The 26,118-nt window shown below is 46.0% G+C and overlaps 1 long non-coding RNA gene across 1 annotated transcript; it reads left to right on the top strand.

Annotated features, from left to right (window-relative positions):
• The first annotated feature begins 21,241 nt into the window (after positions 1-21,241).
• Positions 21,242-24,860, top strand: LOC138751128 (uncharacterized). The gene is made up of 2 exons (XR_011349724.1): positions 21,242-21,444; positions 24,310-24,860. It is a non-coding gene; the product is annotated as an uncharacterized lncRNA (long non-coding RNA).
• Positions 24,861-26,118: the final 1,258 nt, after the last annotated feature.

Here is a 26,118-nt window from a genome sequence, read left to right as displayed (position 1 = left end):
TGCCATGTCTGGGTGGCAGTGGGGGTGTGAAGGAGTCCAACTGGGCCTGGAGGTGGCTTCTGGGGGTTGTGAGGTGCGTTGATGAACTCACCGGGTAGGGCTAGCGGTGCACCGTAGACCAGCTCAGCTGATGACGTCTGTAGGTCTTCTTTGGGTGTCGAGTGAATACCCAGGAGCACTCAAGGCAGCTCGTCCACCCAGTGGGGGCTGATGAGGTGGGCCATAAGTGCCGACTTAAAGTGGCGGTGAAATCGCACGACTAGCCCATTGGCCTGTGGGTGATAGGCCATGGTCTGATGAAGCTTGATCCCCAGCCTGTTGGCGAGCTCTGCCCAGAGCACAGAGGTGAACTGGGAGCCCCGATCACTGGTGAGGTGGTTTGGGACGTCGAACCGGCAACCCAACTGTTCAAAAGCGCGAGTGTCTTGTCTTTGGCCTCAATGAGGGCGAAGAGCAACTGCATGATGCGTGTAGCACCTGGAATGAAGCGGTTATAGAAATTGACCATACCCACGAACTCCTGTAGCCCCTTGAGGTTGTCTAGGTGTGGGAACTCCCTGATTGCAACGACCTTCATAGCGGCAGAAGTGCCTCCTTCGGCCGTGATGGTATGGCCCAGGAACTGCATGGACTCTTTCCTGAACTGGCACTTGGCCGGATTGATCGTTAGGCTGAAGTTGGCCAGTCGGGAGAAGAGGGTGCACAGGTGAGACTTGTGTTGTGCCTGGTTTCTGTTGGCGAAAAGGATGTTGTCCAGGTAAATGAATATGAAATTCAAATCCCTGCCCACTGTGTCCATAAGACGCTGGAAGGTCTGGGCGGCATTCTTGAGCCCGAACGGCATGTGTAGGAACTCGAACAAGCCGAAGGGGGTAATGATGGCCGTTTTGGGTATGTCCTCAGGGTGCACCAGGATTTGGTGATACTCGCACACCAGGTCAACCTTGGAGAATACCCTCACGCCATGCAGGTTGGCCGTAAAGTCTTGGATGTGAGGGATCGAGTAACAGTCAGGTACTGTCATGTTGTTAAGCCATCGATAATCACCGCAGGGGCACCAGCCGCCAGAGGCTTTCGGGACCAAGTGGAGTGGTGAAGCCCAAGGACTGTCAGTGCATCAAATGATCCCCAGCTTCTGCAGATGCGAGAACTCTTCCTTCATTATCTGGAGCTTGTCCAGCAGGAGCTGGTGTGCCTTGGCGTGGTCTGGTGGGCCATGGGTGGGAATGTAATGGAACACCCCGTGGCGTGGTGAGGCGGTGGAGAACTGCGGCTTGAGGAGGGACGGGAACTCGTCCATGATACACTGAAACTCGTCCTTGGGCATGCAGACTGTGGCCATCTGCGGCTGCTCTGTGCGGGAGGTGTTGAGGCGAATGGATTGGAAGGTATGGGCATCTACCAGTCGCCGACCTCGAATGTTGACCAGGAGTCTGTGGGCAAGGAGGAAGACAACACCCAAGATGGCAGTTTGAAGGGACGAAATGGTGAACCTCCACGAGAACTTCTGCTGGCCAATTTCCCTAAAACGAGCAGGGCTGACGACACTTCCGAGCCTTGGATCCCCAGCGCTGGTGGAAGAAGCAGAGGCCTGAAGTGGATGACTTGCTTCTGGCTATGCTCTTTGAGGCCCCTGCAGGGGCCGGGTGTTCCACTGCAGCACTAGAGGAAGGCTTGGTGTGGTCATGCCCGTGACTCGTAACCTGCTGGACTGCTGAGCCCTCCAAGAATCGTTCAAGCCATAGCTCCTGAGTCTTTTGAGTGACCTTCCTAGGGTCGACAAAGCGCTCCTGGGACAGTAATGGCCGGATGTCTTCTGCCCAAAGAGTGGGCAGTTAGTACAATCGCCCATGAGAGCGAGCATCTCGTCCATCAACTTGATTGGAGATCTGTCCCCTAAGGCATCGAGACACAGTATCTGAGTGGCACGCTGGCACCTGGAGAAGCCGAGGGAGCCGGTGAGGACCCGCTTGATGGTCCCATACCTATCTTCCACGGGTGGGTGCTGATTGAGATGCAGCACTCGTTTGGCAGTGGCCTGGTCCAAGACGGCGACCACATGGTAAAACTTGGTTGAATCCGATGAAATCTGGAGGAAGTGAAACTGAGCCTCTGTGTGGCTGAACCAGGTCTCTGGCTCCTGAACCCAGAATTCAGGAAGCTTGATGGCTATAGCGTTGATGGAAGGGTCATTCATGTTGGGTTCAAAGACGTTTGAACCTGTCGGGGTCACCAATTGTAGCAGCGGCTACACTGCTAACTGAAGGATCGTACAACCAGATGGGTTGAATTCAGTGAGCAAAAACTGATTTATTACAGGCTGTCTGGCTGGTCTTATACTTCCAGTCTGGACCTGGCTGAGAACCACGCTGGGTGGCCCCGACGTCACCGGGGCGTCACGTGGATTCCCAAGCGCGGGCTTCTGAGCCCGTTGCTGAGGTCAGGAGGAAATCCCCGACAGCGCCATTTTGGCTGGCTGCCCCGCCGTGTGTGTGACAAGCGGGGCCAGTTTCCCTGCCTAATGGTGTAACGTCACAGTCATGTGGCTTTCTCGAGAGAGAGAGAGAATTCATTTCTACAGTTCAGCAGCATAAGCTGGGACTGGAGCATGACAAGCTGGCAAGCTTGTGGAAAAACCTCATTTTGAAGACGGGTTGTCAGTTCTTAGTTCAGCCTGGTCAAAGCCCTTATGGTCCATACAAGAGGAGATGGCTGGCTGTGTAATGTTTCACTTGAAATAAAGGAAACAGAAAGGAACTCTGTGGTGACTTGAAAGAAAGGTTATCATCTGGAAAACCCTGATAGGGCAAGTTTCTTCAACAAGATACTCAAGTGGCTGATTGGAAGGAATTAATTTGTGTCCAAATCTCTCTCTCTGAAAAGCGACAAGAATCTTCCTGAACGGTAACCAATTACCTTTCAAGCACCAAAGCCTGGTGAAATTCATAAATGTTAAATTCTGTGCACAGTATAAGAATTGCCTTATACCGGTCAACTTGGAGGAGTGAGAAGTGAGATTGGACTGTGAATCAAAGAATTTTTCTGAACTTTGACACACATTACATACATGTGCGCTTAGAATTAGAAGGGGGTTAAGTTAAGTTAATAAAGTGTGATTCTGTTTTCATGTTTAAAGATAATTAAAAGCAACTTTTGTTTATTAACCATTTGTTTTGGTGAATTTCTATTGCAGCTGGATTTTGGGGTCCTCTGGGGCACAACAACAGATACAATCTGGAAGATTTACTAAGATGTTGCCTGGATTGGAAAAATAAGTCTTAAATAAATAAAGGCGGCATGTTTAGCATGGTGGTTAACACAATGCTGTTACAGCACCAGCTATTGGGACTGGGGTTCAAATCCCATGCTGGCTGAAAAGAGTTAATATGTTCTCCCACGTTTGCGTGGGTTTTCCCCGGGGAGTTAGGTTTTCTCCCAATGTTTGAATTGGATGGCACGGGGTCGTGGGCCGAAATGGCCTGTTACAGTGCTGTATGACTAAAAATTCCATCTCCTCAGCCAAATCCCTGAAACTCACCTACAACAATGTCAGTAAGCGCGTGTTCAGGACCAAACGTCTGGCTATCCTGGGCTACATGGTGGAGAATGACATAATTGGCCTAGACCCTGACCGTAGGCACACCTTCTTAGGCTTCCCTATCCCAAGGATTATGAAAGCACTAAGGAGGTGCCTGGGCCTCTTCTCATACTACACCCAGTGAGTAACCTCATTATGCTGACAAAGTTTGACTCCTCTTAAAGTCCACCTCCTTATCTGCCGAAGCCCAGGCAGCTTTTAACTACATCAGGAGCTATATCGCAAAAGCCACCGTGCATATGGTGGAGAGAGATTCCTCTGATGTAGCGCTGGCCGCAACCCTTAACCAATTCAAGAGGAAGAAGGAAGCATACATTAGATATAGGAAGCAGGAAACAGGAAGGCCTCATGAGCATCATAAGGTAGCCAGGAAGGAGCTTAAGAAAGGACAAAGGAGAGCTCAAAAAGGGCATGAGAAGGCCTTGTCATGAAGGATTAAAGAGAATCTCAAGGTATTCTATGTGTATGTGAAGAACAGGATGATGAGAATCAAGGTGGGGCTACTAAAGGATAAAGAAGGCAACATCTGTCTGAAAGCAGAGGAGGTTGGGGAGGTCCTAAATGAATACTTTGCTTAAGTATTCACAAGAGAAAAGGACCTGGATCAGGATGAGGTCGGAATAGAACAGGCTTGTGCGCTGGACAAGGTTGAGATTAAGAAAGAGGAATTGTTCGAGCTTCTTAAAAATATTAAGATTGATAAATCCCTGGGGCCTGGCATGATATACCCCAGGTTGTTGTGGGAAGTGAGGGAAGAGCGAGCTGGAGCAGTAGCTATGATCTTTGTGTTCTGCTGAAAAAAAATGAAAGAACCCTGGGAATTATAGACCAGTCACTCATGTGCAAACTATTGGAGAAGATCCTTAAGGATAAGATCTATGAGCATTTGGAGAAATACAGTCTACTCAAGGATAGTCAGTATGGCTTTGTGAAAGGAAGGTCATGCCTCATGAGCCTAATAAAGTTTTTTGAGGAAGTAATAAAGGAAATTGATGAGGGTAGGATAGTAGATGTGGGCTAGAGAATTTTAGTAAGGCATTTGACAAGGTTCCCCATGAGAGACTTATTCAGAAAGTCATGAGGCATGGGATCCATTGAACCTTGGTTGTGTGGATAAAAAATTGGCTTGTGTGTAGAAAGCAGAAAGTAGTAGTATTTTGCCTGTAGGTCAGTAACTAGTGAAGTTCCACAAGGATCTGTTTTGAAACCCCTGCTTTGTGATCTTTATAAATGACCCGATGAAGAGATGGAAAGATGGATCATTAAGTTTGTGAATGATACGAAGGTTGGAGGAGTTGTACATGGTGCTGAAAGATGCCGTAGGTTATAAGAGGATATAGACAATATGTGGAATTGGGCAGAAAAGTGGCAGATGGAGTTCAATCTGGACAAGTATGAGGTGATGCATTTTGGAAGGACAAATCAGAAGGCTGGGTACAGGGTTAATGGTCGGTTACTTAGGAGCATGGATAAACAGAGAGACCTTGGGGTCCAAATCCTCAACGTCACTGCGCAGGTTGATAGGATAGTTAAGAAGGCCTATAGGATGTTGAGCTTCATTAATGGGGGATTGAGTTCAAGAGTTAAGAGGTCATGTTGCAACTCTATAAATCTCTTGTGAGACCACACTTAGAGTATTGTGTTCAGTTCTGGTCACCTCATTATCGGAAGGATGTGGAAGCTACGGAGAGAGTGCAGAGAAGATTTACTAAGATGTTGCCTGGATTGGAAAAATAAATCTTAAATAAATAAAGGCGGCATGTTTAGCGTAGTGGTTAACACAATGCTGTTACAGCACCAGCTATTGGGACTGGGGTTCAAATCCCATGCTGGCTGAAAAGAGTTAATATGTTCTCCCACATCTGCGTGGGTTTTCCCCGGGGAGTTAGGTTTTCTCCCAATGTTTGAATTGGATGGCACGGGGTCGTGGGCCGAAATGGCCTGTTACAGTGCTGTATGACTAAAAATTTGAAATTTATGAAGCAAAGGTTTGCAAAGCTGAGACTTTTCACTTTAGAGTGAAGAGGGATGAGAAGAGATTTAATAGAGGTCTAAAAGATTATGAGAGGGTAGGCAGCCAGTGCCTTTTTCCAAGGGCAGGAATAGCAAACACCAGAAGACACATGTACAAAGTGAAAGGAAGGAAGTTTTGAGGAGATATCAGGGGTAAGATTTTTTTTACAGTGAGGTGTGGGTGCCTGGAATGCCTTTCCAGGGATGGTGGTGGAGACTGAAACATTAGGGGCATTTAAGAGACTCTCAGACAGGCACAGGGATGCAAGAAAAATAGAGGGTTACGGGATAGGGAGGGTTTAGTTTTTTTTAAAGAAAGATATGGATCAGCACCACATGGAGGACAGAAGGGCCTGTACTGTGCTGTAGTGATCAATGTTCTATGTAACAAAATTTCATACAATTGTAACATGATATCCCTGTCCTGTGCTCAGTGTGCTGACAGATGAAAACAAACACACCAAACGCCTGTCTACTTTTCTCTTCCCCATTATGGAACTATGTATTTGTATACCTTAGTTTCTCTGTTCTACAACCATTCACTGTTTAAGTCCTGCCCTGGTTTAACCTACCAAAGTGCAACTCCTCACAAATGTCAGAGTTTAAATCTTGGGTCACCTTCCCAGTTCATCTAGAAATAGGAAGTTTAAAAAAAAGTGACTATCAATTTGTCAATGTCAACAAACAGCAAATGAGAATCAGGAATGAGATGGCCCACAGCGTCCACAGAAGGGAAAAATATATTACCGACATTTTGGGAAGGGCCAATCTATTAATTTAACCCTTTCATCTCCCAGCTACATTGCAAGACACAACTATGATATTTAACTGACAAACCAGCTAAGATCTACCAATAGAATTTCAGTACCAATTGGTTCAATTTAGCCAAAAACACACCAAGAATATTTAACATGGGCAAGGCATGAAAGACAACTATTTAAGTTAATACTGTGGAGGCCTGCAACCACGGAGATTGGGCCGGCACAACGCGTGGTAATAAACAGCGGCATTACTCACTAATGCAACCCCTTGCATAGTGAACTGGCATGGTTGAAATCTGGGGAAATACAAGACCAGTAGCTTTAAAATGGCGCTGGCCAGACTGCCCAGCTAACAGAGCCACACCAGGCTGGGGAAGAAAGGTATTCATATGCAAGAATGTTCCCGCGGGCGAGAATCCGTTTTTGTCATTTATGCAGCTGAAGTCAGTCGATCAACCAAACACCAGGAACTCCAACTGTATAAAAGGAGCATTTCCAGCCTCAATAAAGTCAGAGCTTAACCTCCCCCACTGCAAGTGTGTGTGTTTCTTCGTAGCAGACGGGTATAACACAATATTTATGTTAAACTCATCAATGATTTTGGACTACTTATTAATGAAGGATATACACAGCAGCATTCATCATTTTAACCTGAGATTTTGGGACAAAATTGAGAGAGGGGAGAATTAAGATACACTCCCTTCCAAGGCCACTAGTGCAATATTCAATGAGAAGAGCTGAGGTAATGAGCAATTCTTAGTCTTATACCATATCAATGATTTTAAAAAAGGTTAATTTCATTAACGACAATTATTTTAATTAAGAGATTAGCTGAAGTGACCTTTATAAATTAGAGACAAAAGGTTTCTTTGACCAAAACATCAGATTGCAAGAAGACAACCATCCTTTGACTTTCCTCCTGCAACACCATAGAAAAAACTTTTTCTCAAGCCTATCCTGATTCACATCTGGCACTCTTCTACCTGTTATAAGCTCACATTTTATTGGTAACCACACAGTAAGGGTTAATATAGGCTGTAAATTTTTCACAGCAAAAGCATCCACACCTTGTGGTCAGACAGAAGTCACCATCAAGTAGGAACCATAAACAAAGATAATGGGTTGGAAGAACAAAAGAACAATACTTGTTATTTCAGGAAAAAAAGACCAGATGGGACATTTAAATGATTATGAGTCATCTTTTAAAAAAATTGAGGCAGAAAAGATTTCAGTATTGCTCAAGCAAGTCAAGTGATTGAGACACTTGAAGAAGCAAGATTGTTTAATGGGCAACCAGACATTCACTGCACACAGACTTTGTGTGAAATGGACACTTGTGCTGTTTTCTCCTTGTCAGGGGGAAACAGTGATCTGCTGTGACCATTGTAATGGTCATTTGTATTAACCCATATCTGGGTAAAGGAAGCAGAATTGCTTCATTTGGATCACGTCCATTCTGATGGTCATTTCATCTGACCCTTGCCTGAGCTTTTTGAAAGCAGTGTGAAGGTTATAAGTTTTGTTTCCCCTACGCAAGGAAGATGGGAGTTGTGACAATCATTCATATGAAAGAATATTTCTCTGGAAGCAAGTTGAGAAGGATTTATGAGTTAAAAGTAGTTTGATGACTCAGTGTCTCACCTACTTAATAATAACTTTTGAACATCAGTTTAAAAGTTCAAAGTTTCAACACAGGATTTCTAAGACTGAATTTTTGGAATTGACTTTCCAGAATTGTGCCTAAGCTATAATGGTTTGGGTAGTCCACACACACACACACACACACACACACACACACACACACACACACACACACACACACACACACACACACACACACACACACACACACACACACACACACACACACACACAGGCAAATTTGCACAGTTGGGGTTAAGTTTAGATTTAAGTAAGATTATCATGATTAATAAAGATATTGTTTTAAAAATAACATTATCTTGGTGAATTTCTATTGCTGCTGGTCTGTGACGTATCATATCTCTATGCCGACTGCTTAAAGAAATTTAAATTTTAATAAAACCTTACTTTATTTTCCCGAAGAAGTGGTCGAGGGGGATACAAGTTCATTCATCATTCAATTGTACAAGTGCAACCCAACAAAGCAGCGAACTCTGGTCATCAGTGCAACACACTGTAAACACAGAGAGAGACAAACAATATATATGCGCTGTACTTATGTACAATAATAAAATAAATAAATATTATTTGCTAAATTAATAGTTGAGTCACAGAAGGTTTGTATGAGCAGTTCATCATTCGTTTAGCAGTCTCACTGCCCATGGGATACACTTGTAATGTTTAAAATACATTCGTGCAGGTACATGGATAGGAAAATGTTAGCAGGGATAATCAGCAGAATGGAAACAAATGGGACGACCTCAGGTGCACAACTCGGTTGGCGTGGATAAACTGGGTCGAAGCATCTGTTCCGTGCTGTAAAATTCTATGACTCACTCTGTCCCACCATATTCCATTGAATTAATTTTTCAAATGGTAAGTGATCTTTATTCATAAGGATTTAGATGTTCCTTATTAGTTAATGAAACCTAACGTGCAGATGCAGCAGGTAACGAAGAAGGCAAATACTGTAGTAGGCTTACCACACTCAGAGTATTATATGCAACTTTTGTCTCTGTTACCTGAAAAAAGCTAGACGCTATTGAGGGAATAAAGCAAAGATTCATCAGCATGCTTCTTGAAATGGGAGGTGTGTTATATGAAGGGTGAATTAAACATCTGTTCTGTACAGTTTGGAAGTATGTGTGGCTGATCTCTTTGAAACATACAAAGTACCTAAGGGGTTCAATAGGGTAGATGCCAATTAGTTTTAGGGAGGGATGTTTCCATAGGTTAAGGTTTCAAGAATTAGGAGTCAAAAGATGGATGATTGAGGACTGAAAGATCTCTCTGCACTAGAAAGATGGGGAAACTCCATCAAAACAGAAATTGTCAGATTCCTGGGTATCAAGGGACGAGGAGATAGTGCAGGGAAGTGGTATTGAAAAGAAGGTTAGCTCTGATCTTGATAATAATTAGAACAGGGCCAAGAGGCCAATTGTCTTACTCCAGTTCCTAGTCCTGGGCTTGTCCTTTCTTTAGATTCAAGACCAAAATGCACTTTTCTCCTGCCATCACTCATCCTCCAAAGCATGAAGCTCTAAGCACCTACTCATTAGATTCAAGAGATTCTACGTAGAACAGTACAATTTCATGGGGATATTTGCAGGTTCTATGCTACCTGGCTCTGTTGGAAGCATTCAGCAGAATCCTCCAGGGCAGAAATAATGAGTGTTCAATTGTTAAGATACTGTATGTCATGAAGTTAAACCCATGCCCTAGATGTCCATTATGATTGGTTAAAATAATTCTATTAATCTATTTTAAACATTTGAATCAACAATTATTTTGATCTTCCACTTCCTCGTAAGTCGGACAACGAATTAGCAAAGATTAACGCATCGTGATCATTCTCAAAAAATTGAGACTGAAAATTTCCATGAAAAACTTTCAATACAGCAGGATAACAAAAAGCAAATTTATAACCCTTTCTCCACAGTACTTCTTTAGCTGAATTAAATTCTCGACACCTCTTAATAATTTCGTGACTCAAATCAGCATAAAAAACCACTCTATTGCCCTGAACCATCATTGGAGTCTGGTTTTGTCGAGTCTTTTGAACTGCAATCCACAATATAATTTCTCTATCCTGGTATCTCAAGCAGTGAATCAAAACTGTACATAGTGGTGGTGGTGGCCTGGAAAAGGCTTCTTCCTCAATGCTCTGTGAGCTCTATTCTTTGATTGATAACGTTGATCAATGCATCGAGACAGCATCCCAACCAACTTGATGCGGAAAAAGTATTTGATACGGTTGAATGGAATTTTTTATTTAAGGTGCTGGAGAAGTTTAATTTGGGCCTTTTTTTTTACTAGTTGCTAGGGTGGTGACGAATGGCCAAACTTGTTTGCCATTTAAATTATCGCGATCAACTCGTCAAGGTTGTCCATTGTCACCACCTTTGTTCGCATTGGTCATTGAACCATTAGCTCAGGCAATTCGACAGAACAACAAGGTTAAAGGAATAAAAATTGCAGATGATGAATATAAGATGAATTTATTTGCTGATGATGTATTGATTTATTTGACACATCCAGAACATACTTTGAAATATTTACGAGAATGTTTAGTTCAATTTGGGGAGTTATCTGGGTATAAGGTGAATTGGGATAAGAGTGAAATATTGCAATTTTGGAAGGGAATTATGAAGAGTGTAAAAATATTATAAAATTAAGATGGTCTGATAAAATTAAATATTTAGGGGTAACTGTGAATGCAAATTATCAATCTTTATACAAGTTAAATTATGTACCTTTATTGAAAAAAGATTAAAATGGATTTGATTAAATGGAAGGATCTTCATTAATAGGTCGAATAAATTGTATTAAAATGAATATTGTTCTTCGTATTCAATACTTATTTCAGTCAATTCCTTGTTTACTGTCAAAGGTTTTTTTTTTAGGATTTGAATAAGGTGGTGAGGAAATTTTTATGGAAGGGAAAATTAGCTTGAGTAGCTTTACAGAAATTGACATGGAAATATGCATTAGGTGGACTCCAGTTGCCTCATTAAAAAAATTATTATGAAGCTGCACAGTTGAAGTTTATTAGTAGAATGATGGATATTAATCAGCCTCCTCGTTGGGCCAAGGTGGAGTTAGCCTGTATTTCTGAATTTGATGTTCACCAGTTTATACATGTGAAATTTGAATTTATTGCAGGGAATTGATATGCCGGTATTAAAACATTTGTTAAAGATATGGGTTAAATGATGTTATAGGAACAAAGGGTAAATTATCAATCCAAACTCCGTTTATATAAATCAGCTTATTCCTTTTTCAATGTTTAATAGGTATTTAAAGATAAGGTATTTTCAGGGTATAAAAGTGATTCAGGATTGTTTTGAAGAGGGACAGTTTCTTTCTTTTAAATAATTGAAGGAGAAATTTGGTATAGCTGTAAATTCTTTATTTCTGTATTATCAACTTAGAGCTTTGATAAGGGATAATTATGGTAAAGAGATGAGTTTACCTAAGTTAATGAAATTTGAATCTTTGATTTCCTTTATACCAAAGAGAGGTTTTATTTCAGATATGTATCGATTGTTACAGGAAACTATGGATAAACCGAATTTGGAAAAATCTAGAAATAAATGGGAAAGCGATTTAACTTATGTTATACCTCAAGAGGATTAGGAGGTTATGTGCCATGAAGGGGTAACTAAATTGACTAATGTAAGATATGGTTTGGTTAATTATAATTTTTTTGCATCAGTTATACTTGACTCCTGAGAAATTGAAACAATATGGATTTAGTAATTTGGATCTTTGCTTTAGATGTGGGTTAAGTACTGGAACTTTTTTTCCCATGTAGTTTGGTCCTGTGATAGGGTACAACCATTTTAGGGAAAAGTTAGGTTGGGTTTGGAGAAATTGTTTAAAATTAAATCACCATTAGATCCAGAGATTTTTTTTGTTGGGTTATATGGTTTCTTTGACTGGTTTGGGGTTGGATAAGTTTCAAATAGCATTTGTACGTTTGGTGTTATCTGTGGCACGAAAATGTGTAGCAATTACTTGGAAAGCCAATGTCGAGTTAATATAGCTCGTTGGCATAATAAATTGAGATCTTGTATTTATATGGAGAAAATAACAATTTACATGATAATTACTCTTTTTTGTTAAAATGTGGTCATCTTATTGAGAATATATGGGTTTGGAAATATCTTAAAATATTGTATATGTTTTATGTTTTCTTATTTGACTCCCCTTGAGGGGGTTGGCTGAGGGGGGGGGGGGAGGATGAGGACTTATTGTATAATAACTTTTTTTTGTTGATGCTATTGATTTTACGTTGTTTTTAAAAGTTTTAAATAATGTTTAAAAAACAATTATTTTGATCTTTCTGTGTTTCAAGATTGCATAATATTAATTTTCACAGTGATTTCTGAAGTTTGTGTTGCATGAAATTTTTCTGGAGGATTAAACATGCCCTGTAATAATGACACTTTAATAGATTCTTATGAATTGTCCATAATTAATAAATAGATTCTTTCCAGTTGTCCATAAAACCTGACAAAGATGACAGTGCTGGTAGAGCCACTGTAACGGCAGCACTGTTGATGGTGTGGACCCACAGGAAACGAAGATGAAGCACCACCACAGGCTCCAAATGGGCTTTGAACGGCCCGTTGAGTGAGCTGATGGGAGTTTATATTTGAACTCCTGTGACTGCAGGTCTGTGCCCAAGATAGTAGCACCTATTACTCTGCAGTAGCCACGAGGGGCTGTAGACTCCAGGGAAGCGGAGGATTGGGGCAGGGCACCAGAGGATGGGACAGTCACGCAGGGACAGTGACCACAGCGGCGGACTAGTGAGGTGGCTCTGTGGCGGAGGACCAGTGCATGCAGCGGGCTGCTGGTGACTGGAGGCAAGGAATCCGTGGAAGCTGTCGGTAGACTCGCACTGGGCTTTGGACTGCTGGAGACTGGCTCGAGCTGGCTGGAGGGGTGCCAGTATTGGAACTGGGATGCGAGGAGGTGCTGTGAGCACTGAAGGGTTCCCTGTGACAGAGGTTTGGACTACTCTGTGTGGCTGAGGAAGCGCTGGAGGCAAATCTATGGACACTCAGTGACTCTGTGGGGGATTCTTGTCTCTCTCTCGCTCTATAAGAACTCTAAGAGGGGCTTAGGCAATTTCTGCCAGTGGCGAATCAGTCTGCCTCGCAGCAGGCAAAAATGAATTTCATGTAATACGACACTGTTGTATTACTATGACAATAAATTAATCTTGAATAATTTCTGACATTGCAACAACTATGAACATTAAATTACTTCATTGCTGCAAATTGTTTTGGCCCTTCTCTCCATCAGTGTGATCAAACTTGGGCGATGCAACCATTCTACAAAACACTCCCTTTCTGTACGTAGTGCACACAATTTCAACTTCCCCATACCAAGTTCTCAGTCTTCATTACCAGGCTGCGACCAAACACAAATTAGTAAAACAGCACCTCATGTTCTGCTTGGGTAATCAACAACACAATAGGATAAACATAGAATTAACCAACTTTAGGAAACCCACACTCCCAGGTTCTCCCTTCTTCTGCCTCCACTCCCCTTCCTTGTCACACAGTTTCATTCCCCTCCCCCCACTGGTTCCATCTGCCTGCCTGCCACACCTTCTGGTTCCACTGCCTTCTTCCCCCATCTGGTTTCATCTTCCCATCATCTCTCCCTTATTGAGTTTTATTTATCACCTTCTTAAGGACCTGAATATGCAGCCTCTTGTTCCCGATTGTCACCTGTCTGTCTCTCCCTTTCCCCTCACTTGGTTTCACCTTGACCTTTCTTCTCTTATTTGGCTCCACCCCCTCCCACCTGATTATCACTCTTCTCAACTTATTCCACCCATTGTATGCCACTCTATGCCTCTCAGTCCAGATGGAGAGTTTCAACCCGAGACGCTAACTAGTTCAAAGAAATTAACTGGCAATTGACATCACAATTTGTAGTAAGATAGGATCAAGGTCAAACTGAAGCCAGTATCCTCTCATTGTTCAAGGATAAAGCTAGCCCAAGCATGCAACAAAGGCAGAAGGACCACCAAAATGGAGGGAAAAGGGTAAGCCCAATCAAGGGACGTGAAGCACCTAGCGGTCACCACTCAGTGAGACCAGGAGGTGGACAGAGGCTGTCGCGGCCCCCACCTCCCCTCAGTTCTGGGAGATTCACCTTTCCACACCCACTTCCTTCCCTGCCCTTAAGCTCTGGAAGGAGAAGACCAGCCAGTCAGGAGACAGAAAACCACAAGCACAGACTGCTCTCCCCCAGCAACAGCACAAGCTTCAGTTGAGGAGGCCCCACTCCCAGAGGAAGATCATCTCCTGTTCCAGAGTCCAAAAACAGTTCACTAAAGCGGTGGGGATGAGGGATCAGTCTGATTGATACTGGACTGCAAGGACTGTGAACTGGATACTCCAACTCCAATAAACAACAATTGAGATTAAAATAATAACCCTCAAATGCACACTGTCCAACATTCTATACAAGGTGTAATTGGCTTGCAATGCTGTGCCAAATACAAGAGTGTGGGGTGGCACACCTCAGGAACTATTGGAGGTGGTCCCTCATGAGTTGTGCCTCCAGTCTGGGTATCCTCCTGCAGGGAGGAAACTCTGCCATCCTCAAGAGTAAGAAAATGGTTGGGAGGAGCATCTCCTCATGGTGGATCTTAAGCACTGTGACATCTTAATCCAGCTGATCAATACGTATGGCTCACCCATCCAGCAGCTCCTACCCTTGCTGGTGACATCCAGGTTAGTCATTCTGGCTGATGACTTCAACTGCATCATCGATGTGGCTGGACGATCTGGCAACACCGACAGCAGGCTAGACTGGTCCTCCAGATTCCTGATGGAGACATTCAAAGACACACAGCTGGTGCAATGCCTTCAGCTATCCTACAGCTGCAGTCCTCCTGATTGAGATCGGACAGCTCAACCCAGATAGACTTCTTCTTGTCTAAGGCTGTAACGGTCCGAACCCTGGACGTTATGCCAGTATTTTCAGACCACTTCCTACTTCGTGCCTTCTGTCACTTTACAGAAGGACCAGAAAGCAGGTTGGAGAACATGGAAGATGAATATGAAGCTGCTCACCCTGAGAGCATAAAGAAGGAGTATGCAGATTGGAGAACCCTGTCGCACTTCTTTGATTCCCCAGTGAACTCATGGGAAGCAACCAAGGAGAACATCAAGAGGTTCTTTTTCCTCAAAGGTGTTCAGAGAGCAAAACAAAGGCAGAGGGAACTACATCAACTCCACTCTGACCTACAGCAGTTCTTCCTTCTGCAGACGAGAAGGGTAAATGTGAGAAAGGAGCTCCGAGAAGTGAAGAGCCAGCAAGCTTTACTATTTACCACAGAACCCAACAAGATCATTGTTCAATCCAGAGCCGGCACAGTGGAGCAGGATGAGACGTGCTCATGCTTCTTCCAAAAGGTTTACAAAGGGAGTTTTATGATCCACAGCCTCAAGGAAGAGAACAGCTCAGTCCCATTCTCACATCCAGGGGATCAGTAGATGCTACAAGAACAAAAGTTTTCCTTTTTATATAAAGGAAATCTAAGGGTCACATATTAGGGATATCAACCAAAAAAATCTTTTACTAAAGGGCAGAATCAATTAATGGAAGCTATACAATCAAAAATATGAACAACACATTAAACGTTATTTTTGTCAACCTGTAATATTGATCTCTCTCCAGAAACACCTCTACTCCTGACATCAAGAACCAGACAAGCAAAGGCTGGAGAAGCCACTTTTGGACAGGATCAGAACCAAAAGACAAACAGTTCCTATCACATTCTCAGCCAATTATCTAATTAAACTCTATCTTTGTCCTCTTTTAACGAACAATCTTTACAAATGAAACATCAGAATCTTTCTTTGGCTTGGCTTCGCGGACGAAGATTTATGGAGGGGGTAAAAAAGTCCACGTCAGCTGCAGGCTCGTTTGTGGCTGACCAGTCCGATGCGGGACAGGCAGACACGATTGCAGCGCTGGCAAGGGAAAATTGGTTGGTTGGGGTTGGGTGTTGGGTTTTTCCTCCTTTGCCTTTTGTCAGTGAGGTGGGCTCTGCGGTCTTCTTCAAAGGAGGCTGCTGCCCGCCAAACTGTGAGGCGCCAAGATGCACGGATTGAGGCGTTATCAGCCCACTGGCAGTGGTCAATGTGGCAGGCACCAAGAGATTTCTTTAGGCAGTCCTTGTACCTTTTCTTTGGTGCACCTCTGTCACGGTGGCCAGTGGAGAGCTCGCCATATAATACGATCTTGGGAAGGCGATGGTCCTCCATTCTGGAGACGTGACCCATCCAGCGCAGCTGGATCTTCAGCAGCGTGGGCTTGATGCTGTCGACCTCTGCCATCTCGAGTACCTCGACGTTAGGGGTGTGAGCGCTCCAATGGATGTTGAGGATGGAGCGGAGACAACGCTGGTGGAAGCGTTCTAGGAGCCGTAGGTGGTGCCGGTAGAGGACCCATGATTCGGAGCCGAACAGGAGTGTGGGTATGACAACGGCTCTGTATAATTGCAACTACTCGTTTCACATTGAACATTCTGTCATTGCCATTGAACCCTGGCCTTTAGCAATAGCTGTATTGCCCCGTGATTGGCCAGCCCAAACGGTACTTTTGTCTCTGATTGGTGAACCTTTGATTTCGGGGTCCTGTGTTGCAATTGACGAGTTTATATTTCCGGTGGGCTGCGCGTGCAGAATTGTTCTGATTGGCTGTCGTTCCCTATTCCGCTCTGTTATTGGTCGAATCACCATTAAAAGTAACAAAAATAAGACTTTGATTCAATGCTCCTCACCGGGCACGACTGTTGTCTCCAACACAACGAGGTTTCGCGACGACTGCAAAAACCAAACGCATGGATGTTTTAAAAAAAAAATGACTGCACGTGTTTGCATTCTGATGGTAAATTACATCTCGGGATGTAATTTGCTGAGTCGTGGAGAATGTGGGGGGAGGGGAGAGAGAGAGAGAGGTGGGGGGAAGAGAGAGGTGGGGGAAGAGAGAGAGGTGGGGGGAAGAGAGAGAGGTGGGGGGAAGAGAGAGAGGTGGGGGGAAGAGAGAGAGGTGGGGGGAAGAGAGAGAGGTGGGGGGGAAGAGAGAGAGGTGGGGGGGAAGAGAGAGAGGTGGGGGGGAAGAGAGAGAGGTGGGGGGGAAGAGAGAGAGGTGGGGGGGAAGAGAGAGAGGTGGGGGGGAAGAGAGAGAGGTGGGGGAAGAGAGAGAGGTGGGGGAAGAGAGAGAGGTGGGGGGAAGAGAGAGAGGTGGGGGGAAGAGAGAGAGGTGGGGGGAAGAGAGAGAGGTGGGGGGAAGAGAGAGAGGTGGGGGGGGAAGAGAGAGAGGTGGGGGGAAGAGAGAGAGGTGGGGGGAAGAGAGAGAGGTGGGGGGGAAGAGAGAGAGGTGGGGGGGAAGAGAGAGAGGTGGGGGGGAAGAGGGAGAGGTGGGGGGGAAGAGGGAGAGGTGGGGGGGAAGAGGGAGAGGTGGGGGGGGAAGAGAGAGAGGTGGGGGGGAAGAGAGAGAGGTGGGGGGGAAGAGAGAGAGGTGGGGGGGGAAGAGAGAGAGAGGTGGGGGGGAAGAGGGAGAGAGGTGGGGGGGGAAGAGAGAGAGGTGGGGGGGGAAGAGAGAGAGGTGGGGGGGAAGAGAGAGAGAGGTGGGGGGAAGAGAGGTGGGGGGAAGAGAGGTGGGGGGAAGAGAGGTGGGGGGAAGAGAGGTGGGGGGAAGAGAGGTGGGGGGAAGAGAGAGGTGGGGGGAAGAGAGAGGTGGGGGGAAGAGAGAGGTGGGGGGAAGAGAGAGGTGGGGGGAAGAGAGAGGTGGGGGGAAGAGAGAGGTGGGGGGAAGAGAGAGGTGGGGGGAAGAGAGAGGTGGGGGGAAGAGAGAGGTGGGGGAAGAGAGAGGTGGGGGGAAGAGAGAGGTGGGGGGAAGAGAGAGGTGGGGGGAAGAGAGAGGTGGGGGGGAGAGAGAGACAATTTAATTGCATTGCTATTGCACTGTTGGATTACGATTGGTGGAAATATGCCCCGTATTACTGTTGTCATTGGTGAAACTGAGTGATGTTATGATTGGCCACACTGCTTTATTGTCAACCCTAATGGGTTTGCACAAATTCTCGGACTGTGATTGGCGTTGATTTGCAAGGAACAGGAGATTGAGTCACCTGTAATTTACCGGCTATGCAGGGCAATGATTGGTGAAGAAAAAACTTGGAATGCTCTAACATGTTTCTGGGTTGTTGTGAATAGTGAAAACATAATTCAGCATGCGGTGTAATACACAAAAGTGCTGGAGAATCTCAGCAGGGCATGCAGCATCTATAGGAATTAAAAGCAATTCAACGTTTCTGGCCTGAGGTCTTGTGAATGGAAAAAAAAACAGCTGGACGCCTGAATTTAAAAAACAGTGGCAGATGGGAGAAGAACACAGGCAAGAAGTCAATTCTTGTTGGAAGGTTGAAGCTGAAAAGTCACAGGAGAGAGAGTAAAAACACAAAATACTGGAAAAGCTCAACAGGTCAAGGGTAGAGAATGTAGCCTGAGAAGGGTCGCTCTCTGATAGAAGAAAGGGAAGAGGTTAGGGAGATGGAGGAAATAGAGGAGTAGGGAAAGAGAGACCAGAGAGAGGATTAACAAAAGTTAGAGAAGTCAATTTGATATATCTAGTTGGAGATTGCCAAGGCAGAATATAGGGGTTTTTCCAATTTACTGGTGGCCTTAATTTGGCAGTTCACGAGGCCATGTCGGTTGGCCACAGGGAGCACAATTTACTGGTGGCCTTAATTTGGCAGTTCACGAGGCCATGTCGGTTGGCCACAGGGAGCACAATTTACTGGTGGCCTTAATTTGGCAGTTCACGAGGCCATGTCGGTTGGCCACAGGGAGCACAATTTACTGGTGGCCTTAATTTGGCAGTTCACGAGGCCATGTCGGTTGGCCACAGGGAGCACAATTTACTGGTGGCCTTAATTTGGCAGTTCACGAAGCCATGTGGGTTGGCCACAGGGAGCACAATTTACTGGTGGCCTTAATTTGGCAGTTCACGAGGCCATGTCGGTTGGCCACAGGGAGCACAATTTACTGGTGGCCTTAATTTGGCAGTTCACGAGGCCATGTCGGTTGGCCACAGGGAGCACAATTTACTGGTGGCCTTAATTTGGCAGTTCACGAGGCCATGTCGGTTGGCCACAGGGAGCACAATTTACTGGTGGCCTTAATTTGGCAGTTCACGAGGCCATGTCGGTTGGCCACAGGGAGCACAATTTACTGGTGGCCTTAATTTGGCAGTTCACGAGGCCATGTCGGTTGGCCACAGGGAGCACCTTGCAGTGGCAGCAGACATCACAAATGAGCTCAATGAAACATTCTCCCAGTCAACATCTCATCTTCTGGATATAGAGGCAGCATCAGGAGTACCAGATGTAGTCAATGGCCCCTACAGGTTCACAGTTGGTTCACATGGAAGAATTATACAGAGCTCCAGATAGCGGCAAGGGAGGAGGTGCAAATGCACTTCTTGCAGATGCAGGGGTAGGTAACAAGGGGGAAGATTGATAGGAAGAGATGAAAGGACAAGGGAATCACAGGGGAAGCGATCTTTTAAAAAAGCCGACACGGGAAGATATCTGGTAGAGGGGTTTCATTACAGGTGGAAGAAAATGCAGAGAATGAAGCCATTTGGTTTGCCCACTGCAAGGGCCTCCTAGTGGCCAAGCATTTTAAATCCACGCACCATTAATTCCAGTCACCAGGTGTGTCTGCCCATGGCCTGATGTACTGCCAAATCTTCTGCAATGAAATTAACTTTGATTTCCATTAACCCACTCCCCATCTCTTTCCCTCCAGCTCCTTCTATCAGAAAGCAGTCCTTCCTCATCCTTTTTCCTGCTGCTCTGCTTTCCCTTCTACCATCCCATCTGTATCCAACTATTACCTCACCCTCATCTTTTCAATTCAAACATCTACATGTTTTTTTCCCACATTCACGACAAAAGGAAGACCTGCCAAGTTCCTCCAGCTGGATTTTGTATTCCAATAGTCTCCAACATCTGCAGATTTTCTTGATTGATTTGTATCAACTTCCTTACTTTTATTGGTGCCAACATAACTGGAATGTCAAGTGGAAGAAAACAAACCCTCAAGCAAACAAATGAGATCCTTGAGGGATCTCCCACTGGCCACCCATTTCAATTCCCCGTCCCATATCTGTTCATGGTCAACATGAACTGCCAGACCAAGAACAACCACAAATTGGAGGAACAACACCTAATCTTCCATCTGGGCACCCTCAGCCAGATGGCATGAACATCAATTTCTCAAGTTGTTGTTGAGCCACCTATTGCCTTCCCCCATTTCTGTCTCTTTTCACAGAATCAAACTCAATTCTCACCTTTCTGCTTATCATATCCAATTTTAAAAATTGTTTGCTAGTCTCCTCCCACTGCCTTCTTCCCTTTTTTCTCACCTTGGTCTTTATGATACCTTCCTGGTTCTTTTTTTTTTGTTGCTTCTACTTTGAAGAGCTCAGACCCAAAACATTAGTAATAGATCTTTTCCTCCTATCGACCCTGCAAGACCAGCTACTTCCTCCAGCATTTCTGTGTGTTTTAACTACAATCACAACATCTGCAGGCTTTAACTACCCTTAATATTACCCGGTCTTACTTTGTCTCGTTAAAGGATCGCAACCAGAAACGCTGACAGATCATCTCAGCTCAGTGTAGTCCTTCCCCACAACACCTTCACATTGGCTGGCCAAGCCTCAAGGCGTCCCTCAGTACGTCCTCCTGCAGCCCGGAATGCTTCAAGTCAGTACCATTCCCTGTATCTATCACACTTCCCCTTCTTCTTTCGCATCTGCGGGGGTTTTTTAGACGCCACTCCTCTGTGATGAGAGAATTCGAACGGTGATTGGCGGGCGCTGGACGATGCTCAGAGGGGATTGGGGGACGCGTGACGATGCTCAGAGGCGATTGGCGGACGCGGGACGATACTCAGAGGGGATTGGGGGACGCGGGACGATGCTCAGAGGCGATTGGCGGACGCGGGACGATACTCAGAGGGGATTGGGGGACGCGGGACGATGCTCAGAGGCGATTGGCGGACGCGGGACGATGCTCAGAGGCGATTGGCGGACGCGGGACGATGCTCAGAGGGGATTAGGGGATTGGGGGCTGGGATCGCTGAGCGGTGATTGGCAGGGGCGGGTCGGCAGGGAAACGGGAAGCGGCGGGCGGGAGTGGTTGCTCGGCCCGATCGTGAGCACGGCAGTGGGGGGGAGGACGGGAGGGGAAGCTTCGGCCGGTGTTGTTTCCCGCGGAGGAAAATGGGCTGCCTGTTCTCCAGGAAGTCGAAGGGAAAGAAACAGAGTAAGGAGGCGGAGGAAGAGCCGCCGAAGCAATACAGCTGGGACAACCGGGGCAAGGAGGTGAGGAGAAGGGCGGAAGGGGGGAAGGGGGTGGGGGAAGGGAAGGGGGCTCGGGGATGGGGGTAAGGGGGTGGGGGAATGCAGGAGAGAGAGGAGGGGGAGGGGGAGAGAGAGAGGAGGGGGAAGAGAGAGGAGGGGGAAGAGAGAGAGGAGGGGGAAGAGAGAGGAGGGGGAAGAGAGAGGAGGGGGAGAGAGAGGAGGGGGAGGAGAGAGAGAGAGGAGGGGGGAGAGAGAGAGGAGGGGGGAGAGAGAGAGGAGGGGGGAGAGAGAGAGGAGGGGGGAGAGAGAGAGGAGGGGGAGAGAGAGAGGAGGGGGAGAGAGAGAGAGAGGAGGGGGGAGAGAGAGAGAGAGGAGGGGGGAGAGAGAGAGAGAGGAGGGGGGAGAGAGAGAGAGAGGAGGGGGGAGAGAGAGAGAGGAGGGGGGAGAGAGAGAGAGGAGGGGGGAGAGAGAGAGAGGAGGGGGGAGAGAGAGAGGAGGGGGGAGAGAGAGAGGAGGGGGGAGAGAGAGAGGAGGGGGAGAGAGAGAGGAGGGGGAGAGAGAGAGGAGGGGGGAGAGAGTGGAGGGGGGAGAGAGTGGAGGGGGAGAGAGAGAGGAGGGAGGAGAGAGAGGGGAGAGAGAGGGGGAGAGAGAGAAGAGGAGGGGAGAGAGAGAGGAGGGGGAGAGAGAGGAGGGGGAGAGAGAGGAGGGGGGAGAGAGGAGGGGGGAGAGAGAGAGAGGAGGGGGGAGAGAGAGAGAGGAGGGGGGAGAGAGAGAGAGAGGAGGGGGGAGAGAGAGAGGAGGGGGGAGAGAGAGAGAGGAGGGGGGAGAGAGAGGAGGGGGGAGAGAGAGAGAGGAGGGGGGAGAGAGAGAGAGGAGGGGGGAGAGAGAGAGAGGAGGGGGGAGAGAGAGAGAGGAGGGGGGAGAGAGAGAGGAGGGGGGAGAGAGAGAGAGGAGGGGGGAGAGAGAGAGGAGGGGGGAGAGAGAGAGGAGGGGGGAGAGAGAGAGGAGGGGGAGAGAGAGAGGAGGGGGAGAGAGAGAGGGGAGGGGGAGAGAGAGAGAGAGGAGGGGGAGAGAGAGAGAGAGGAGGGGGGAGAGAGAGAGAGGAGGGGGGAGAGAGAGAGAGAGGAGGGGGGAGAGAGAGAGAGGAGGGGGGAGAGAGAGAGAGAGGAGGGGGGAGAGAGAGAGAGGAGGGGGGAGAGAGAGAGAGAGGAGGGGGGAGAGAGAGAGAGAGGAGGGGGGAGAGAGAGAGAGAGGAGGGGGGAGAGAGAGAGAGAGGAGGGGGGAGAGAGAGAGAGAGGAGGGGGAGAGAGAGAGGGGGAGAGAGAGAGAGGAGGGGGGAGAGAGAGAGAGGAGGGGAGAGAGAGAGAGAGAGGAGGGGAGAGAGAGAGAGGAGGGGGGAGAGAGAGAGAGAGGAGGGGGGAGAGAGAGAGAGGAGGGGGAGAGAGAGAGAGAGGAGGGGGGAGAGAGAGAGAGAGGAGGGGGGAGAGAGAGAGAGAGGAGGGGGGAGAGAGAGAGAGAGAGGAGGGGGGAGAGAGAGAGAGAGAGGAGGGGGGAGAGAGAGAGAGAGAGGAGGGGGGAGAGAGAGAGAGAGAGGAGGGGGGAGAGAGAGAGAGGGAGAGGAGGGGGGAGAGAGAGAGAGGGAGAGGAGGGGGGAGAGAGAGAGAGGGAGAGGAGGGGGGAGAGAGAGAGAGGGAGAGGAGGGGGGAGAGAGAGGGAGAGGAGGGGGGAGAGAGAGAGAGGGAGAGGAGGGGGGAGAGAGAGAGAGAGAGGAGGGGGGAGAGAGAGAGAGAGGAGGGGGGGGAGAGAGGGAGGGGAGGGAGAGAGAGGAGGGGGGGCAGAGGTGGACAGAGAATTGGGTTGGGTCAAATGTTAAAAATCTGAAATACACACACAAAATGCTGGACATTCTCTGTCACTGCGTAGTATTTATGTTGTGTCCATGTTTTGGCTCTGAACCCCTCAAGTTAGTGGTGGAGGGCTTGAGGGGGTTTTTTCTGTTGTGGGGGAGGGAGAGAGTTCTTTTCTTCCCCCCCCCCCCCCCCACTAGATTGTGACAGGTGTCGGACATTGTTGAGAGAAGCAGCTTGTAGATCCTGCTGATGGATTTGGGGATGGTTGTCGAAAGATGTTTCTGCTACTCAAATCTTTATAATAAAGGTCAAAATACCATTTCTTCACCTTCCATGTTATCTTCTACTGATTCACATATCGGCTATTAAAGTCTCTCTGAATGTCAATCCCTCAAACTTCTATTGTTTGGATCAATACTACACCTTACCTGACTTTTGTTTGGAAATTAATCTTGATGTGAATGAACTTGAGCAGTTTGTCCAATGCAGAGGATTTTTTTCTCTGCTTCTGATGGGAATTGAATATGCTACTTTGATGACATCCAGGATTTGATACTGTTCTTCGTTTTTATTTTCTAACCCCATTCTTGCACAAAAACCAAGAGGGAGGGTGGGTGGGTGGGGCTGCTTCACCGGATAACTTTCATGGTTATCCAAAGCTTCTGTCACAATAATAAATAAATGGGGAATGGGCAATATGTTGGAAAAGAGAGACCTATAAAAGGATAGATAAAATCTAAATAACTGATTTTATTTTGGCAATCAATAAAAACTAATCATTGCCTCAAATTTGGTATTGCCCATTATCCTGTTTTCTGCCACAATGGCCAAGGCTAATCTATTATAATACGAGAAGACCTTTGAAAAATGGGCTGCAATGATTGTAATGCTGTTAAATATACCTGGTTAAAACAATTTCCTTCAACTAATGCAAAATCTTGAAGTCCTCCCCATGACCTTACCAACCCCCAATTGATTCTCTACTGACATTATGAAGTCTAATATTTACTCTTTATTGTGATTCAAATGATGATAGAACAGACTGGCTTGTTCAAAGCAGTGTACAAGGACTGCCTAAAGAAATCTCTTGGTGCCTGCCCCATTGACCACCGCCAGTGGGCTGATCTCGCCTCCAACCGTGCATCTTGGCGCCTCACAGTTCGGCGGGCAGCAACCTCCTTTGAAGAAGACCGCAGAGCCCACCTCACTGACAAAAGACAAAGGAGGAAAAATCCAACCCACCAATTTTCCCCTGTAACCGTGTCTGCCTGTCCCGCATCGGACTTGTTAGCCACAAACGAGCCTGCAGTTGACGTGGACATTTACCCCCTCCGTAAATCTTCGTCCGCGAAGCCAAGCCAAAGAAGAAGAAAGAAGCATTGTGTTTAAAAAAAAAAAAAGTTCATTCACAATGGGGGTTTACAAAATACCTTGGTAGAATTGTTTGGCGAGAAAATGCCAAACAGTTGTATATTTTGTACCCCAGCGTGCCATACCCTATCCAATTCCATTTTTTTTAAACCAAGGAAAACTCATTTGTAGATTGTGGAAAGTTTACACTTGTTAGATTAAAGTAATTGAGTGCTATTTTATCTACAATTCAATTTAAAATATGCTTGTTGCAAGTTGCAAGTTCATAAGCTGCTGCAGGACCACCAAAATATATGTCGGCACTAACTGCAATATATATTTATCTATCCTTTTATAGTTATTGTCAGCGTACATACACGACATCACATACAACCCTGAGATTCCTTTTTCTAGTGGGTGTGGCAGAATTACCATCTTTTGGTAGTGCAAAAAAAAATGGTCACATAGCATATCATGGCTGCAGCGAATTAGAATTTCAATACGTGTGTACATGGCACTTGCACTAAACTCTAATATTTCTTATTATGTCATACTTAGGAAACACTTCCCCCACCTCCCGTACAGATGGTGCTAAAATGGTTGCAGTTGGGAAGAAGATCATTTGGCCTGTTGTGTTTGAACCACTTCCGATAAAGGAGCAATCCAGCTTGTCCCTTGACCACTCCCTCCCTCTCCCATAACCCTGCAGATTCTATCCTTCTTGATACTTACCAGCATTCTTTGAATATCATTGAATTGGTCTTCACCGTTAAGCATTAGCAAGAGGTTCTAGGCCTGTCCCCTCATAATTAGCTCTTGCTATTGTGTATGAAGGCATACTGGAATGTGTGTTGAGGTAGTAATTAGACAAATTAAACACAAACTTGACCAAATAGTTTGTAGATAAAGAAACCTTAAGAGGCCGATATGCCTAATGAAAATCAATTGTAATTTTTTCTTCTACAAAATAAACATCAGTTTACAAAGCATTCAGTACCATTTTGGGTGGTAAATACATTGATGGAATATTTCAGGGGCGTTTCTTTTAAATCGAATATAAATGTTTTGTAGACAATAGAAGCAGATAACCCTTTTCATAGCTACAACACACATCAGTGTAAATAAAGGCAGAACATTCCCCAGTAACAAATTTTATTTTGCCAATAAAAATCTGGATGAAAAGTACATCAAACATAAAACATTACAGCACCGGACAAGCCCTTCAGCTCACAATGTTGTGCAGACCTACAGAAACAAACTCCGGGATCAGTCTAACCTTTCCCTTCCTCAGAGGCCATAACCTTGTTTACAGCCATGTGTTGGTCTAAGAGGTTTTTAAATGTTCTATTATATCAGAATCTATCACCATTCATTCCAGGCACTTGCCATTCTCTGTGTAGTTAATAATAATAAATTAAAAAAAAACCCACAACCTTACCTCTGACATCTGGCCTAAACTTTTCTACACTTACCTAAGTGGATGCTGATATTGGCC

The sequence above is a fragment of the Narcine bancroftii genome, unplaced genomic scaffold, assembly GCF_036971445.1.
Source record: "Narcine bancroftii isolate sNarBan1 unplaced genomic scaffold, sNarBan1.hap1 Scaffold_734, whole genome shotgun sequence".
In the NCBI taxonomy this organism is placed as follows: Eukaryota; Metazoa; Chordata; class Chondrichthyes; order Torpediniformes; family Narcinidae; genus Narcine; species Narcine bancroftii.
The sequence above is the reverse complement of the archived record's forward strand: the minus strand, read 5'-3'. Positions and strand labels throughout refer to the sequence as shown.